Genomic DNA, 17,913 nt, shown 5'->3' with positions numbered 1-17,913 from the left:
GACAAGAGAAAGAGCAGGAGGCGGGACTTCCGTCCTGCTGTTCCGTCAGCTGCCTTCCACGGGCGTCTCCCCGCAACCTTCTCAACTTCCCTTGTCGGTGACTCCGAGCCTGGAAGAAATCCGACGGAACAGGCACGGGGGAGCGTGAGCTGCTGGTGAGAACCCTCTGTGTGCATATGTTTGCGGCTCTGTTTGAGAGGAGAGACTGAGGGGCTGGGACTTCGAGAGACTGACTGGGGAGTGGGTCAGTGAAAGCGAGGGGTGTGTGAAACGGGCTGTGAGGCTACTGTGACCGAGGGATAGTGACAGCGAGGGGACTATGACTCAGGGTTACTCTTTGCGAGGAGTCTGTGACCTAGGAGCAGTGAATGCGAAGGACTCTGACCTCGAAGAACACCAGGCAGTGACTGCAAGAGGACCGTGACCACCGGGCAGTGACTCTCAAGGAGACTCTGATCGATGGATAGTGACTGATAGTGACTGACCGAAGGGAACATGAAGCAGCAACTGCGAGGGCACCCTGAACAAGGAGCAGTCACTTTGAGGGATTGACTTGGAGAAGAGGGTGAGACCAGTAATTGGGGATGGTATTGTAGGGTTGTGGCACAGTTGATATAGCGTGTGACCGAAAGACTGTGACCAGACAGAGGTCGTTAGTGGAAAGCACTCTCGTCTGGGACTTATCAGACACACCTGAGTTTAATTGTATGACCAAACTTTTTGTGGTTGGGAAACCTATCTCACCACTTTTAGTTTCTTCATCAGTGAATGGGAAGTTTAGATATACATTAATGTCTCCCAAACTGTGAGTTTCCATCCAGTTAACCGGCTGTGAATTCATTTTAGTGGATGGCACCCAATTTTTTTTTTTTTTTTAAATGGAATAGGGGCTGGGGCTGTAGCTAAGTGGTAGAGCACTTGCCTTGCATGCGTGAGACTCTGGGTTCGAACCCCAGCACCACATAAAAATAAACAACTAAAAATAAAGATGTTGTGTTCATCTACAGCTAATTTTTTTTTTAAATGGAATAAGATAGAAATTTTAAGTATATTTACATAGTAAGGGTATCATTTCATGAAATGTGTTTCACTTAAGTGTATATGAGATTATGATGTAAAATGTATTTTCTACGTCATAAAGTGTTTGAAGTAAACGGGGCGGGGTGCAGGCCTGTAATCCCAGCAGTTCTGGCCGGAGGATCTTGAGTTCAAAACCAGCCTCAGCAACGGTGAGGCGCTAAGCAATTCAGAGAGATCTTGTCTCTAAATAAAATACAAAATAGGGCTGGGGATGTGAACCCAGTCCCTGGGTTCAATCCCCAATACAAAAAAAAAAAAATGTGTAAAGTGAAGTGTAGTAAAACGTTTGAGAAACGTTGAATTAGGTTATTTCTAAGTTTTCTTCAGAATTAAAATGTAATAATTCTATAATAATTCTATGATTAGGGGCTTGTTTGAAAGTACAGAGATGCAGTTTGGAAAATGGGATCTGTGGTTGGGACACAGGCTTTATTTGATTGAACTGTCTTGAGGTTTCCTGAATGTAATTGAGATGACTAGTTATGACTAAAGGCTGAAATTTGGGATCTTAGTTGGGAACTAGAAGTTTTATTGAAATAAGGACAGTGACATTTATTGAAGCAATGAATATTTAGGTGTTTGTGGTAGGAGAAACTGCTAGGAATAGACATTGAGGAAAGGGAAGTTTTGAGGGTAGAATTAAGGCTTGGGAAGGAAACTGAAAATAGGGATGAAAAACATTCTGTCAAGAATAAAATGGAGGTAGGGAGGTATGACCTTCAAATCTATTCAATCTTGATATTTAGTGATTCTGCAAGTACATAGAGTTGCTAGTAAAAAGAAATTGAGAATGGGATTTGGTGCAGTAAAGATGGTAAACAGATGATGAACATCATGGGAAAAAAGGTAGACAAAAGGATGAGTAGTATCAGCAGTGGTGACTAGAGTGCCACATGAGAGGGTCTTTAATGCATTTAGCTATCCAATTTGATGATTTATGTACTGGAGGCTAAGCCTAACATACTGGGAATGGTGTTATACTGTAGGTAATTCAAATGATGTTTCAGTTGCACTGAAATATTTTCTACTCATTATCTTTCAAGAGGGCTGTTTGTGATGTGGATGAAATTAACTGAGTATTGTTACAACACTTAGGCTTAGGGACTGCATTACTCCCTTTGAGATCCTTTGTGTTGCCTGAATGGAATGATTCTTTTTGACCTATTCTGCTTTGTGCTTTCTCTTCCGAAAACCAATATGGTAGGGCTGGGGATGTAACTCAGTGGGAGAGTGCTTGCATAGCACATGTGAGGCACTGGGTTCAATCCTCAGCAGTACCACATAAAAATAAATAAGTAAAATAAAAGCATTCTTTCCATCTACAACAATAACAAAATATAAAAATAAAAGACCCCAATATGATAGCTTGATTTATGATAAAATGGACTTTGTTTTCCCCTCAGCATACAATTTCTCTTTGCTTAAATAGGTGGGGTTTTATTTTTCTTGGGGAGCTCCTCTTGGATATGTGATCCTTTAAGGAGAATGGTTTATTCCAATAGAGCCTTGGATTCAGAAGTCCCAGGTTACTTTATCTGATGTCAATATTGACTCATTTTGGGAATATGAAAAGTTTTATTGCAATTTCTCTTGTTTTAGTTTTCCTAAATAATTGAATTATAAATTATATTATCTGCAAACCAGATTTGTAGGTAGCTACTTTAAAAAAAAAAGTCTTTTTCCTTTTCTTTTTGTAATCACAAGTTGAAGTTGAAAGTTGTGTTAATTTGAGACTTTCTGTGTCTGAACTAGGATGACTGCCAATGAGCTAAGGGAACCCATGGATCTACTAGGCTGTTATATCACATGCACAAGTATTTGCAAACCAGTTTGAAGTGAGGGCTGCTAAAAATAGTGACATTGGTCTTTGCTCTATCCTAGAGAACATAATAAGTGTGTGACTCTTAACAGAAAAGAGGTTTTGGTTTTTTTTTTTTTTTTTTAATTTGCAGAGTTCCATTAGATGTAACTAATATAGATGTGCTTACTTTTTGGTCCTAGAACAGGGGTCTTAATCTTTTTCGTCATGACTCCTTTGGCAGTATGGTGAAACCTGTGGAATCTTTTGAAAATGGGATCTTGCTGTGTTGCCCAGGCTATCCTTGAACTCATGGTCCTCCTTCCTCTGCCTCCTGAGCAGCTGGAATTACGGTCAAGGGCCACTATACCTGGCTTGGAATGATGTTTTTATATGCAACAAAACAAAATAAAACAAAACAAAAACTCATAGAATTATAAGAAAAGCCAATTGGAATAGGTATCAAAATATTTTTAAGTGTATGATATAGCACTATATGTGTTTTTTATTAATACAGTAAATAATGCTTATTGTCTATCAGTAGGTCTTATAACTACAGTAATTTAAAAATGGTTTTTGGGTGTAAATACTATTTAAAGAGAATTTGTAGCAGGTATAAGAAATTGGGCTGGGGTTATAGCTCAATGGTAGAGCACTTGTGAGGCACTGGATTCAATCCTCAGTGCCACATAAAAAACAAATAAAAATAAAAGGTATTGTGTCCATCTACAACTAAATTAAAAAAAAAACTTATCCATGATTTCTATTGGTGGCAGTCTATTTATCTACTAAGTCTTTTATTAACATTTGTGGCTTATGCTTATTGTTCATAACTGAAAGAAATGGTGATTTGATCAGAAGTTAGTGAAAATAGATATGTAACTTTTTTGGATCCAAATTCACAGACTTCCTGAATTCTATCATAGACCCTGCCTTAGAGACATAAGTTTCCTAACCTGCTCTAGGAAGAGCACACAGGTTTTATTCACTAAATCTTCTGATAGAATAGTGGCAGGGTAAGATTGTTGAACTATTAAGAACTGGTACAAATGTCCCTTGGTATTTCTGGGATAGTCTCTTTCCTAAAATATGTGACCAGTTCCAAGCATAAATTTTATTTTGTTGTATGGCTAAACCAGGGTCTTGCACAGAATAGTGATCGTTCTATGTTTGTTAAATAAGGGTTTCTCTGGAGAAATTAAGAGTGAAGAGATCAAGTTCAAAGCTCAAATCTTAGATGTAGCAATTTATGGGCCTCAGATATTGAACAGTAACATTGAACTTTAGCTTAAAACTAATCTGTTAGTGTAGGTGATGTGAAATTCACCTTTTTTATTTAGGTGAATTTTTTTTTTTTACTTAGAAGTTCTCCAATCAGGCATTCTTTTGATTTATTCTATATAGTGTGATGATATATACAGGCTAGTTACCTAAACTACAGTAATCCTAAATCAGGAAATTATTTCTTGAAATAATCCTATTATTAGCACCACTTCCACTTTAGATTACACAGATCTAGGAAAATTTGTCACCAAATTATTAAAACTCATTCTGTCTTCATCTAGAATGGGAATTGCAGATTTCTTTGGTAAAGGGCTAGATAGCAAACGTTTTAGATATTGCAGGTCATATAGTCTCTGTTGCAGCTACTTAGTTCTGTTGTAGCACAGAAGCAGCCAGGGACAATATATCAGTGAATGAGCCTGCTGTTTTCCAGTGAAATTTCAGTAAAAATTTCAAAAACAGGCAGTGGGCCATCTTTGGCCTGCCAAATATAGTTTGCTAACCCCTGATCCAGGAGTTCTGCTGGTTCTTGAAGCCCATTCCTTCCTATTTTGGGTTAGCCATATCCTCCTTCAAGCTTCAAAGGACTTCCTATAGGGGGGTGATACCATTGTACTGTTACCTGCTGAAAGGTCTGAACATACAGCATGACATGATTAATGAATGCCAAGAGTATTAGATGTACCTCTTGGAATTTATAGAACTTGCCTTTTTAAGCGCCACCATGGTAGAAGTAGGTAAATATCCCACATAAGAAATAAGCTTGCTTACTTAGCCTTGGAACTGGGCATTGGTATGCCAGCAGAAAAATACTGAGTATAGAGTTTTACTGAAGAAAATAAGGTTAAGTCCAGAAATGGGGGAAATAGGAACAGAATGCTAAGTTTGAATCAGATTTTTGAAACATAGGAGCCTATAATTACAACTTGCTATCATTGAGGTAGTTACATAGTTTAGGAAACTGAGTTGACCTTCTGTTTTGCCCTGGGCTGCTTGCCATGTCTAAAAGGAAGTAGAATGAAAGGGATTAGGTTGGAGTCCATAAAGTGTCATCATTAAGACAGGCATGGGCTGGGGCTGTAGCTCAGTGCAGAGTGCTTGCCTAGCATGTGTGAGGTACTGGGTTTGATTCTTAGCACCATATAAAAATAAGTAAAATAAAAGCATGCCATCTATCTACAACTATCAAAAAATTATTTAAAAAAAAAGACATGTGCACATAAGCCCCCAGATTTCATCTTCTTCAAGAATTGATATTGAAAAAATACTTGACTAGATCTGTCCTTGGTGTCTTCTCACTACTACTCTGTTCTCTCCACAAACATTTTCCACTTCTGTAGCAAAGTTAATGCATCCAAGCAAGCATTTATTAGAACATAGAAGAACAAGGGGAGCAGTGTGTACTAGGAGATGAGTCAGCAGAAATTATGCCAGATTTTATGAATCTGAGTAAAAATAAATCAGTACACACTGCATTTTGAATCCCGAGAGAACTTTGGAGACCCTGAAGTACTCATAGGCTGCATGAGGGTGGTGGTGGAAGGCAGGTGAGCATGTAATGTCCATATTTAGAATCTGTTCTCACATAGATAATTTCAATGACTAAGATACAGTGACTTATCTAGAGACTGAATGGGTAGCAGTGTTGGATGATGCCTTACAAATGCTGCAGTCTGGCTGTCAGCGCCCCCTTCAGCCTTCTCTTGTTATACATCTTTTGACAAATTTTTCTGTAAGGAAAAAGGAAATTTTGGCCTACCTTTGTAGAGCTCATGAAGGAGATTCTCTATTTATGTCTGACTGCTTTTCTTTTTCTTTTTTTATATTTATTTTTTAGTTATAGGTGGACACAATATTTTTATGTGGTGCTGAGGACCAAACCCAGTGCCTCACGCATTCTAGACAAGTATTCTACCTCTGAGCCACAACCCTAGCCCACTGACTGCTTTTCTTTCTGACTCGTCCCCATTTAATTTATGTGGGTGCTATGACTGAAAGCCAGGATCCATCTGCAGGGCATTAGGTGACTTGCATTGGCTCTGAAAAGGTGCCATCATTTTCCAATCCTGTCTCCCACTGGACAAAGAAAGATATTAAGGCAGTCTCTGTGTGTATACATATTTTTTCCTCTTGAATATAGAAATTTATAGTCACCTCCTTTTCCAGGGCTATCACTGCATCTTTCTTTGAATGGTATTGGTTGATTACAAACGGTACAGTTATCATAAACAGTCTGAGAAATGTTGTTCCTATTTGTTGGAAATATTTAAATGGTTACTGGGCAATTGTGAATGTTGTAAAGATGATGTTATTTTAGGTACTGTTAAATTTCAGTATAATGACTTAAAAAGCTGTTAAAACATTATGATATGCACCCTCTAACATAGTGTTGGTGGTTGATTAGGGCCGTGAGTCCAAGCATTAACTACCTCTTGGGGATCCTGTGGGAAGCAACTGCAGCCACCATCTCTTTCATCTCTTCTGGGACAGGAGCCAGGGCCAGACAGGATCTCCCTAAGCTACCCAGGCTGGCCTCTCAAGCAGCTGGGATTACAGGTTTTACACATCTGTAAGTAGACCTCTTGGGAACTCTGTTGGCCAACCCAATGGTGTCCTCTACTACCATGTCTCTAGAATTTCACTATGAAACAAAGTGTGTGGTTTTCACCTACTTGTGACTCTCTCAAGAACAACATCTTCTCTCACCCCAAGGGGCTCAACTAGATAAAGTTTCACAATCTCTGGACCCAGAAGTATTTAAAAAAAATATTTTTTTATTTTTATTTTTTGTAGTTGTAGATGGACAGAATGCCGTTATTTTATTTGTTTATTTTTATGTGATGCTGAAGATCCAGCCCAGTGCCTCACTCATGCTAGGCAAGTGTTCTGCCACTGAGCTATAGCCCCAGCCCCATGGACCCACAAGTATTTTTAAAAGTTAAATCTGAAATTGAAGAAAAGCTAAAATCTCTGGACAAAGAAATTTCTGAAGTCTTCACCAGCACAGGCTTTGACCATCACATTTCTCCAGTGTTTAGCCCTGCTAACCCAGAACGCTCAATAGAGAGGACTGCTTGGTCCATTTTGGAGAAAGCATTGCAGGAACTGAGAGAACCTCTGCATAAAGCATTGCAAATCCTCCTCAGCCAATGAGTTACCTTTGCTGAATGGAAATTTGCTTCTCTAAGTAGTCTCCAATCTCATGCTGTGCTGGATTGTGTGAGTTTTGTTTTAGATGAACAGTGTCATTTCTTTTCTCACTTTTCTTTACTGTTTTTTCTTGTGCTTTCCCAAAGCATCTCTGTGTTTTGAATTGACAACTTTGCTTCTAAGTAGTAACTTAACTCTTCCAACAAAGATTTAATGCTTTGTATTATTTGTTGAGATATCAGATTTCAACAGATGCATTTAACTGTGGTGTAAACACAAGCTGTTGCACTTGTCCTGACCACTTTTTACTATGGTTCTTTCTTCTTGGCCAACATAGATAATGGCTGGGGTTTTATGCATTGTAATGTGTTAACATTATATTTTAGATATCTGTATATAAGATTATATCTACATCCCAGATATTGCTAAACTTTCGAATTGCACATCTGTCCGTGGAATATTTCACATTTTTATAGTGGACTTCCCTCCTATATATGGATCCTATATATTTTATATATTTAATATATATATATAAATATATATATAAAAATATATATCCTATATATTTTAAACAAGTTTTTTAATAGTTGTAGATGGACAGAATGCCTTTTTTTGTTTATTTATTTTTAAATATTTTATTTTATTTTTAGTTGCCTATGGATCTTTATTTTATTTATTTATTTACATGTGGTGCTGAGAATTGAACCCAGTTCACTGAGCTATGCAACCCCAGCCCTTATTTGTTTATTTTTATGTGGTGCTGAGGATCCAATCCAGTGCCTCATGCATGCTAGGCAAGACCTCTGCCACTGAGCTTCTGCCACTGAGCTATAGCCCCAGCCCTGAATCTGACCATATTAAACTAATTAAATGAAAGTATATTAAAATTAAAAAATATTATGATGTGCTTATTGTACCTACAATATCCTTATCCTCTCACGTACATTTTCTCTATACTGGATCAGTAGCAAAGTTGATGTGTCTAGGTGGCATCTATTGGAACATGAAGGAAACTGGAGAGTAATTTTTACATTATTTTAAGCATTATTATTAAATAATTCCACAAGCTGTGGTGGTACATAAAAGTTAGTAGATATGAGTGAACCGATGGTTGATCTAAGAGGAACATTGAGAAAAGGGAAAAAAAAATAAACCTTGAGAGACCTAAAAAGTCAGATTTTAAACATTACTAGTCTAGAGGAAAGGTATGAGGATTAATCTTTTTAATTTCTGAATTATTTTAGGGTTATTGTTATAAAATGTATATGATATGGTGTTTTCTTCCTCTTCATCATATCCTAAGATATAGAAATGTTTATACTAAAACCCAGAAAGCATTAGATATATTTTTAAACTTAAAGAATATATAAAACATATGTTCAAAATTAAAAGAGTCTTAAGACTTCAATTTGAAAAGTATAATGTAAAGTATAAAATAAAACACAAAAGTTATCTTTAGAAAAATAGAAGAACTAGGGCTAGGGATATAACTCAGAGGTAGAGAGCCTGTCTAGAAAAATAAAAGTAATAGGGCTGGGGCTGGTGCTGGGGCTCAGTAGTAGTGCACTTGGCCTGGCACATGTGAGGCACTGGGTTCGATTCTCGGCACCATGTATAAAGAAATAAAATAAAGGTCTATCAACAACTAAAACACACACACACACACACACACACACACAAATAGATGTATATGTAAGCAGATAACAAATAGAATAAACAGATAAGAAATAGTGGAAACAGATGAAGCAAAATACTTTTTCAAAAATTCATAGCAGCTTTCTGTTACTACATTGATTCAGTTAAACAATGGGCAATTACTGTATACTAGGGCTCATTACTAGGTACTGCATGTTTGAATTATGATTTTTTTTGTTCCAAGTGGTAAAAACAAACAACTTAATAGGTTTAAGCAAGAGGAGAATATATTGATTGGCATAATCAAACAGTTCTTGATCTGGTTTATCATCATCAGCAGCTCTGTTTTCTTTGTGTTGCTTGACTCCAGAAAGGCTTTCCTTCTATTTACAGAAGGGTCATTACGTAGTTACAGAATGGTTCCTAGAGCCACATTCCCAGGTTTAAATACACAAAGAAAGAACTAATAATCTTTGTCCAGGCATTTGCTGAGATTTACTCTGATTGGATTTACTTAGGTCACTTACCAGGGCCCTTCCCCTGCCACCCTACACCCTGGTTTTCTGTGGTCAGGGAGTATGATGTGGTCATTGGTTTAGGTTTGGCACATTCTGCCATTAGGGCTGAGGATGAAGCCACACTGAACAGATGAGTTTCCAGATGACAAGGTGGTCTTTTCAGATTAGGGTTATTATAAGAGTTTATAGTCTAATTTCTCATTTGATTCTTACCATGTTTCAGAAGGTAAGTACATTTTACCAGAACCTTTCTTAGACACATGAAGAAATTCCTAGCATTAAGGGACTTACCTTAACCTACAGTTAAGGAACCAGGGGGACCTGGAATTAAATCTCAGTTCATATGTTGTGATTCCTGGTATAGCGGCACCTCCACTTTTCTACTCTGGATTAAACCAAAACAAGCCCCTGGAGTGCCTAAGTACTCTGCTAGTGATATGCTTAGAAGGGAGGCCAGTTTTATGAAAAGTGAAATTAAATTCCTCTCTAACATAGTGTGTCCTGGTCAATATGCAATAAGTGATCATGACTAAGTGAATCTGTGATTGTATTATATAATGGGTCGTAGAGTGTTGTAGTTAAGAGCACAGACCCTCAAGTCAAAATTTATGAGTTCAAGTACTGGGCTGGCCACCTTTGTTTTACAAGTAAAGTTTTATTGGAATATAGAAAAAATCCATTTTTGCTGTGTGGTAGGTGTGTGAATGATTTCAGTCAAGTCATTTAATCTAGCTGTGCTTCAGTTTCCTCATGTATAAAATAAAGATAATAGCATTATCTACCTTGTAGGATTGTTGTGAGAATTAAGTTATTTAATATATTTAAAACTTATTGACATAGGAAGTACTCTGAGTGTTAGTTATATAACTATAATAATAAATTATTATTTTAATTAATATAAATATAGGTATATTTACATGAAATAATAACAACAACCAGTATTGTTTTGCAGTACCAGGGATTGAAATCACACATACTCTACCACTGAGCTACATCCCCAACCCTTTGTATTTTTTATTCTAAGACAGGATCTTGTTATGTTGCCCAGGCTGGCCTGGAACTTGCAATTTTCCTGCCTTGGCCTCCTGAATACCTGGGATTGCAGGCCTGCACCATTGTTCCTAGCTAGTTATAATTATTATAATCACTATTATCATTATAATCTTTGGGGCTGTCATGTAGAAATGTGGATTGGATGTTTGCATTGTGAAATGGATTTATATCCTATTGAATACCATAACTACTAAGAATTCTAAATACAGTCTGTATTCTATTTTCTGGAGATAATCTCTTTCTTTGTATTTTACATAAAGAGTATTAAGGGTGGATCTCAATGAAGAGAGAGGCTTCTAGTGATATGTCATATTGGAATATGGGAACATATGTCTGTCCTGATCAGCATTTTCAGGAGTACCTTGGATATAGACATAAAAGCCATGTTCATTTTTTTCATATTTATAGTTTTTATAACTTGTGATAAATAGCTAATATAATAGATGTCATTCAAGATTTGAAATTATCTCAACAGATTAGAACAAACAGACCAACCAATATTAACTTCACAGGATTGTGACAAACAAGATCAACTTTAAAAAAGGAATGAATGTATAATCTTCAGGCAAATAATTATATAGATCCAGGATAGTGGAAGTCTAGCTTGGGAAGTTCATATGAAAAAGGCTTAGAGGTTTTAAATAACAATATACTTACACACCAGTGATTTCTCAGAATTCTACTGTAATCTTGAACTTCATTGATGGGTGTCCAGGAATAAATACCTCACTATTTAGTGGGTAGGTCAAAATAGATGACACAAAGTCCTAGCACTTAATTGTTTACAGATTCTTCCTCCTTTTTTTAAAGATTATTATTGTAGAATAAATATTTATACTTAGTGTACATATTATTTGTTCATTCAACAAACATTTTAGCACTCATTATTTACAAGGAATAATGGCACTGGAAACATAGCCACGATCCCTGTTTCAGAGAATCTCCCTGACAGAGCTCACATAATTACAAGAATTTTGTTTTGGTTACCAAGATCATAAAAAAATGATCTACATATTGGAAATTAGCAGCATTGGAAAATGATGATTGAAAGTTAGAGAAGAATCACAGAAATGACAGAAAGCATAACATAGTTTTAAAACCCAGCTTTACAGAACTTGGTCAGGCCAGAGTACCAGAGTTGTCAAGAAAAGTTAATAGCTAATGAAAGGAGAGCGTGGAAAATTTTTAGAAGTATTTCCATTTAATTGTTGAAGTAACAAAGTTTTGCTCTCAAAGAAGTTTGAATGATCTCAATCTAAAGCCAGTCATTCCTCATAATTTGAAATTATTTTAGTTTTTCTTTTGCTTGTTTGTTGTTGTTGCTGTTTTGTGGTGCTGGAGATCAAACCCAGGGCCTCATACATTCAGTGCTCTACCACTGAGCCATATTACCAGCCCATACTTCAGGTTTTGACATCTTATATTCAGAAGAGAAAGCCTTGTTCTACTTTGTTGAGCCTCCTTTAGGCCAATGAGAAATTGATTTCACTTCTGGGAATATGGACATACTATGTGTTTGGAAATGGTTGAGAGATAGTGAGGGGAATTTTGAGGAACAGTTATAGGAAACGTTTGGCCATGGAAAGGGGAGACTTAAGGAACATGAGTTATGTTTTCATGTATTTGGAAAGCTACAATAAAGTATACTTTTTCTTTATTGAAGAAATAAAGGGACAGTACTAGCCCTTTAAGTTGAAGTCTCCCACCTTAGAAAGCAGATTTCATCTAATTGAGAAGAATTAACATTTTTTTAGTTGTTGCACTGACACAATATTAGTTCATTTATCAAAATGAATTCCTTATGAGATAGTAACCTTTCTATTCCTGAAAATGTTTAAATGTTGTACTCTTTTTATTTTATTTTATTCTTTTTGTGCTGGAGATCGAACCCAGGGCCTTGTGTAATTAAAAAAAAAAATCTAAAGTAGTATATCTTATAGCTTTTAGAAATATTGGTGATAACTATGCCCACCCACCTTTCAGGTTTGAAGCACATAGCTGTTTTCTTTCTTGTCCATCTGTCATGATGATATAATTATCTAAAAAATTTTAAAAATCACTATTCTAGCAAGAACTCTTCTGGAGTCTGATGTTAAATTATGATGAAGAAACATTACTGCCTCTACTGTTAGCACTTATATAGCACCTGTATGCCCAAATACTTTAAAATTACTGAAAATTCTCTTAATGTTTGTTTGTTTTTGGTACCAGGGATTAAACCCAGAGTTTAATTAAACTCAACCACTAAGCCACATCCCTAGCTCTTTTTTTTTGTATTTTATTTAGAGATAGGGTTCTCATTAAGCTGCTTAGGGCCTTACTAAATTGCTAGGACTGGCTTTGAACTTGTGATCATGTCGAGAGAATAGAACATTTTCTACAATGGTTCAGCTATAGTTTCAGGAGTTCTCCTTTAACTTCTAAGACATTTGTCCAGTTCTTAACGTTTTTTGTTTTCTATAATTTCTCAGATTCAGTACTGACTCAGACTATCAGTAGGTTCTTTCAACAGATAATTGTAAAATATTTTCTATTCAAACATTTGCTTATAAAATCAAGCAGTGCAACTGCAGGTTTATAGGACTGGGTGGATACTCATACTGAATTTAGGCGTGAATTGGCATCTCTGTATGTTACTACAGGTGTTAGTTTGTTAAAGTCTTATCAAGAAAGTGAGAAAATTTTCCTACATATTTTTCCTTGTCTTGGGCATTTTCTGTAGCAGAAAGCTATCTCTAGTGAACACCTTTGCCTGAGTGTCTTGGCATGCCAAAATGCGGGGCCTCCTGGGGTAACCCAGTTCCTTTTCATATAACTCCTATTCCTTACAAGATGTTGTTATTGTTGTTATTGTGTTTAGTTAAAATCTTGTGTCTGCATCTTCCAACAAGGCGATTTTCTGTTATCTAGACTCTTATTGCCCTGACCAACATGACAAACATTCAGATATTTAGAGTTATCAGGTATCTCTTGTATAATGTAGTATAGTGTAGATAATTATACATTAGTGTTTTCTGAAGCCCACTGATTTAATTTCATTCCTGCCTGGACCTTTGCTAGCTGTGTGACCTTCTGTCCCTCAGTTTCCTTATCTATAATGAGTGATAAAAATAATATACCTATCTCAAAAGGTGGTGAGCATTAGCCAGGAATGTAATTCCAGGGGCCTGGGAGGCTGAGGCAGGAGGATCACAAGTTCAAAGCCAGTCTTAGCAATTTAGCAAGGCCCTAAGCAGCTTAGTGAGAACCATATCTCTAAATAAAATACAAAAAAGAGCTAGGGATGTGGCTTAGTGGTTGAGTTTAATTAAACTCTGGATTTAATCCCTGGTACCAAAAACAAACAAACATTAAGAGAATTTCAGTAATTTTAAAGTGTTTGGGCATACAGGTGCTATATAATTGCTAATAGTAGAGGTAGTAATGTTTCTTCATCATAATTTAACATCAGACTCCAGAAGAGTTCTTGCTAGAATAGTGATTTTTAAAATGGTATAGGGGTAAGGATGGGGGAGAGAAATGTAGTATACACTTCATATTTTATGATACTTTTGCATTGAAAGTAAACTTTTAAATTCCTGGGGTGGGTACCAGGGATTTAACTCAGGGGTATTCGCCCACTGAGCCACATCCTTAGCCCTATTTTGTATTTTATTTAGAGATAGGGTCTTACTGAGTTGCTTAGCAACTCACTTTTGCTGAGGCTGGCTTTGAACTCTCCATCTTCCTGTCTAAACCTCCCAAGGGCTTGGGATTACAGGTGTGTGCCACTGCACCTAGTGAAAGTATACTTTTTATAATTGTAGTACTATGGTTTGGATATTATTTGAGTGTGCTTCCCAAGAGTTCACGTGTTGAAATTTAATCCCCATTGTGAGGTATTAAGAGGATGTAAACTTAATCCAGCTATAGTGTTTAGAGGTGGTTGAGATGTTTAGGAGGTGATTAGGACTAGATAAGATCATCAGGGTGTAGCTCCATGATCGAATACTGGTAGCTTTATAAGAAGTGAGAGAGAAACCAAAACAGACATGCATGTTCCTTGTCTCTAGCTATGTGATATTCTCTGCCCACCCCAAGATACTGCTAGCAAAAAGGCTGTCACTAACCAAATGTGGGCCTTGAGTCTCCAAATCATGATCTAAGTAAACTAACTTCATTCCTTCCTTCCTTTGGCCACAGTGGGGACCAGAAAGGTAAAGCTACCAGCACCATGCAATGCCTGCTAGGCAGCATGTAGAACCAGCCTCAAAGAGTAACTGTGTGTTCTGTGACCAGCAAAGCCATGAGGTATAGCTGCTCAGTGATTTGGGGATCCATCTCTTGCCACAGTGTGCACAGTATCTTGGAGCTTTGGTTTGGTTTTGATTTTGATTTGAGCTGATTACTTCTTTCTACTGCCTCTATCTTCTGTTTGGAATAGAAGTATTCATTTTATCCTTATTCCACCATTTTATTTTAGAAGTCTGTAACTTGTTTTTAATTTTATAGGGGCTCACAACTATAAACAGTTGCCTTGAGCCTCCGATGAGACTTTGAACTTGGACTTTTAAATGATGCTGGAACTACTTAAGACTTTGGTACCATGGTGTGGAATGAGTGTATTTTGCATTGTGAGATAGATATGAAACTTTATAGTTGGGAGCAGGCATGGAATGCTTTGGTTTATATGCTTTTGTTTTTTTTGGGGTACTGGGGGGTACCCAGAGGCACTTTACCACTTTACATTCCTAGCCTTTTTTTATTTTTAATTTTGAGACAGTATCTCCTTAAGTTATCTCACTAAGTTGCTAAGACTGGCCCCAAATTGGTGATCCTCTTCCCTCAGCCTCCTGAGTCACTGGGATTACAGTTGTGTGCCACCACAGCTGGTTTACATATGAGATCTTTAAGAAATGGAGTGTAATGGAGATTATGGGGGAGGGGCTTCCCTTAAAGGGATTAAGGTAGTTCCAGTGGGATCCTGAGTTAGTTTTCTCAAGAGGGTTGTTATAAAAAGAATAAACTTGACCCCTCCCCTCTCCCTGGCTTCCTGTGTGGTCATGTGATCTCTTCCTCTTGAATATGTTCCCACCATTATGATGATATCTGCCAGTAGGCCTTCACCAGAGATTGAGCTCAAGGAGCCAACTGATCTTGGGCTTTCAGACTCTAAAACTGTATGCTAAATAAACCTCTTTTCTTTATAAAAAAGCTTTTTTTTTCAGGTATTTTATTGTTATAATGAAAAACAGACTAAAACAGTAATCATAGGAGGAAAACCTAACATCTCTTTTCATGTAGGGATACATAGAAGGTAAGCTTCGGCACATGATGACAACTACTACTACTGAGTAATAATAGCAGCTAATATTTATAAGCAATTACTATGCCAGGGCTTTACTGAACTAGGGCTTTACCTGGATTATCCCACTTAAACATTATTTGATAGATAATACTTATAAGACTTGGAGAGATTAAGGAATTTGTCTAAGTGCCAAGTGGTAGAGAATAGGATTTGTACTTAGGTAATCTGATTTTAGGTTTGGATTTCTTAATCACTGCACTATACTGACAGGGTGAGGTTAAAGATTTTTACATTTCTCAAAATGCAACATAGGTAAAAAAGTACTAAGAAACTCTCTCTTCCTTAGCCATTTGATGAGAGAGATTTATATAGGATGGAGAGAGATTTTTGTTAAAGAATATATGTGACCAGCTGAAATACAGATAGAATATTACTATTATATACCAAAGGGTTATATAATTTATATAAGTTAACAGTAATAATGGCTGCCTTAATTTTTTTTCTATGCTTGTGAATTTTACTTTAGCTTTTTTTTTTTTTTTTTTGATACTGGGGATTGAATTCAGGCACTCAATCACTGAGCCACACCCCCAGCCCTATTTTGTATTTTTGTAGAAACAGGGTCTCACTGAGTTGCTTAGCATCTGGATTTTGCTGAGGCTGGCTTTGAACTTGTAGTCCTCCTGCCTTAGCCTCCTAAACTGCTGGGATTATAGGCATGCGCCACTGCACCCAGCTCACTTTAAATAGGTAGTCACCAGTCTTTTTTTTTTTTTGTCCCAAATCCCATTTGTGGTATGTTAAAGTATGCTTTGAGTTATATTCTTTGTGTCTTTTTTTTAAAACTCGTGAAATAGAGCCAGTGTCACAAGATCTAGAGACTCATTTAGAGACCTTAGATATTGCTAGGCTTTAAAATATCTTTGATAGCCACATTGATATTATTAACTCTTGGAGTAAAAAGCCTTTTTTTTGTTTTTAGTATGATAATATCTGGTATGTTTGGCCAGTTAAATTCAATCATATGACAAGATGATATAGTACTTTAAGAAATAAACATTTAAAAACAAAGCAAATTTTATGTGTTGCACATTTAATGTGTTGTCAAAGATATAAAAGCAGAAAAGTTGGATTAGGGAAGAAATGATCATAAAGATTATAAAGTGGTATGAGAAAATTTGAGGGTGGTAGATATGTTCATTTTCTTACTTTTGATAATTTCACATGTGTGTAAATGTGTTAAAACTCATAAATACACTTTAAAGTATGTCAGTTATACTTCATTAAAGCCTAAAGCTACCCTAGTTACCACCACTCCCCCCAAAAAAGAAAAAGAAAAAACAGAGCAAAGACTTCTGAGAAGCTCCTGTAAATGTGTTTTTAGATTTTTTTTTATTTTATTTTTTTAGTAAGGATTAGGGATTTTAATTTGAAGTTATGGGAAATAATATAGTGAATATGACATTGACCCCTGATTTATTTATTTATTTATTTATTTTATTTTATTTATTTTTTTTTTAAAGAGAGAGTGAGAGAGGAGAGAGAGAGAGAGAATTTTTTAATATTTATTTTTTAGCTCTCGGCGGACACAACATCTTTGTTGGTATGTGGTGCTGAGGATCGAACCCCTGCCGCACGCATGCCAGGCGAGCGCGCTACCGCTTGAGCCACATCCCCAGCCCCGACCCCTGATTTATTATAGCACCCTTAAAACTCTGTTTTGTACCACAAATGAGAAATATACAGGTCTTTAAAAGATCACCTTTTTGTAATATAGAAGGGGGAGGAGCAGAGATAAAAGAATTCTTTATCGCTTCAGTTTATCAGGAAACCTTAGCAAGACCATCCAGTAGGAAAGGTCTGTTGATCTGTATGGCTACCTGATTGGCAGTCTCTGAATCAGGCCAGTAGCTATATCAGTTTTATTTGGTTTGCCTTAGGACCTTTTTACCTTTGAGTAATCATGACTTTTTATCCCAGCGTTTAGTTAGGCTGACCGGCTTATATAAAAAAAAAAAAATTTGTATCTCTGAAAGACAGAAAAGTACAAGTTTTAGAATTAGACAAGGCTCAATTTAAAGTCTGACTTTCCTTCTTATTAGCTATCT

The 17,913-nt window shown here is 36.6% G+C and overlaps 1 protein-coding gene across 1 annotated transcript in view; it reads left to right on the top strand.

Moving 5' to 3' along the window:
- Positions 1 to 45: 45 nt before the first annotated feature.
- The window catches only part of Pcyt1a (phosphate cytidylyltransferase 1A, choline), a 58,969-nt gene continuing 41,101 nt past the window's right edge, over positions 46 to 17,913 (top strand). The window contains exon 1 of the mRNA XM_026394144.2: positions 46 to 155. The gene's annotated coding sequence lies outside the window, so the exon portion shown is untranslated. The remainder of the gene's footprint in view (positions 156 to 17,913) is intronic.

The sequence above is a fragment of the Urocitellus parryii genome, chromosome 2 (genome assembly GCF_045843805.1).
Source record: "Urocitellus parryii isolate mUroPar1 chromosome 2, mUroPar1.hap1, whole genome shotgun sequence".
In the NCBI taxonomy this organism is placed as follows: Eukaryota; Metazoa; Chordata; class Mammalia; order Rodentia; family Sciuridae; genus Urocitellus; species Urocitellus parryii.
This window is presented reverse-complemented; position numbering and strand designations above follow the sequence as displayed.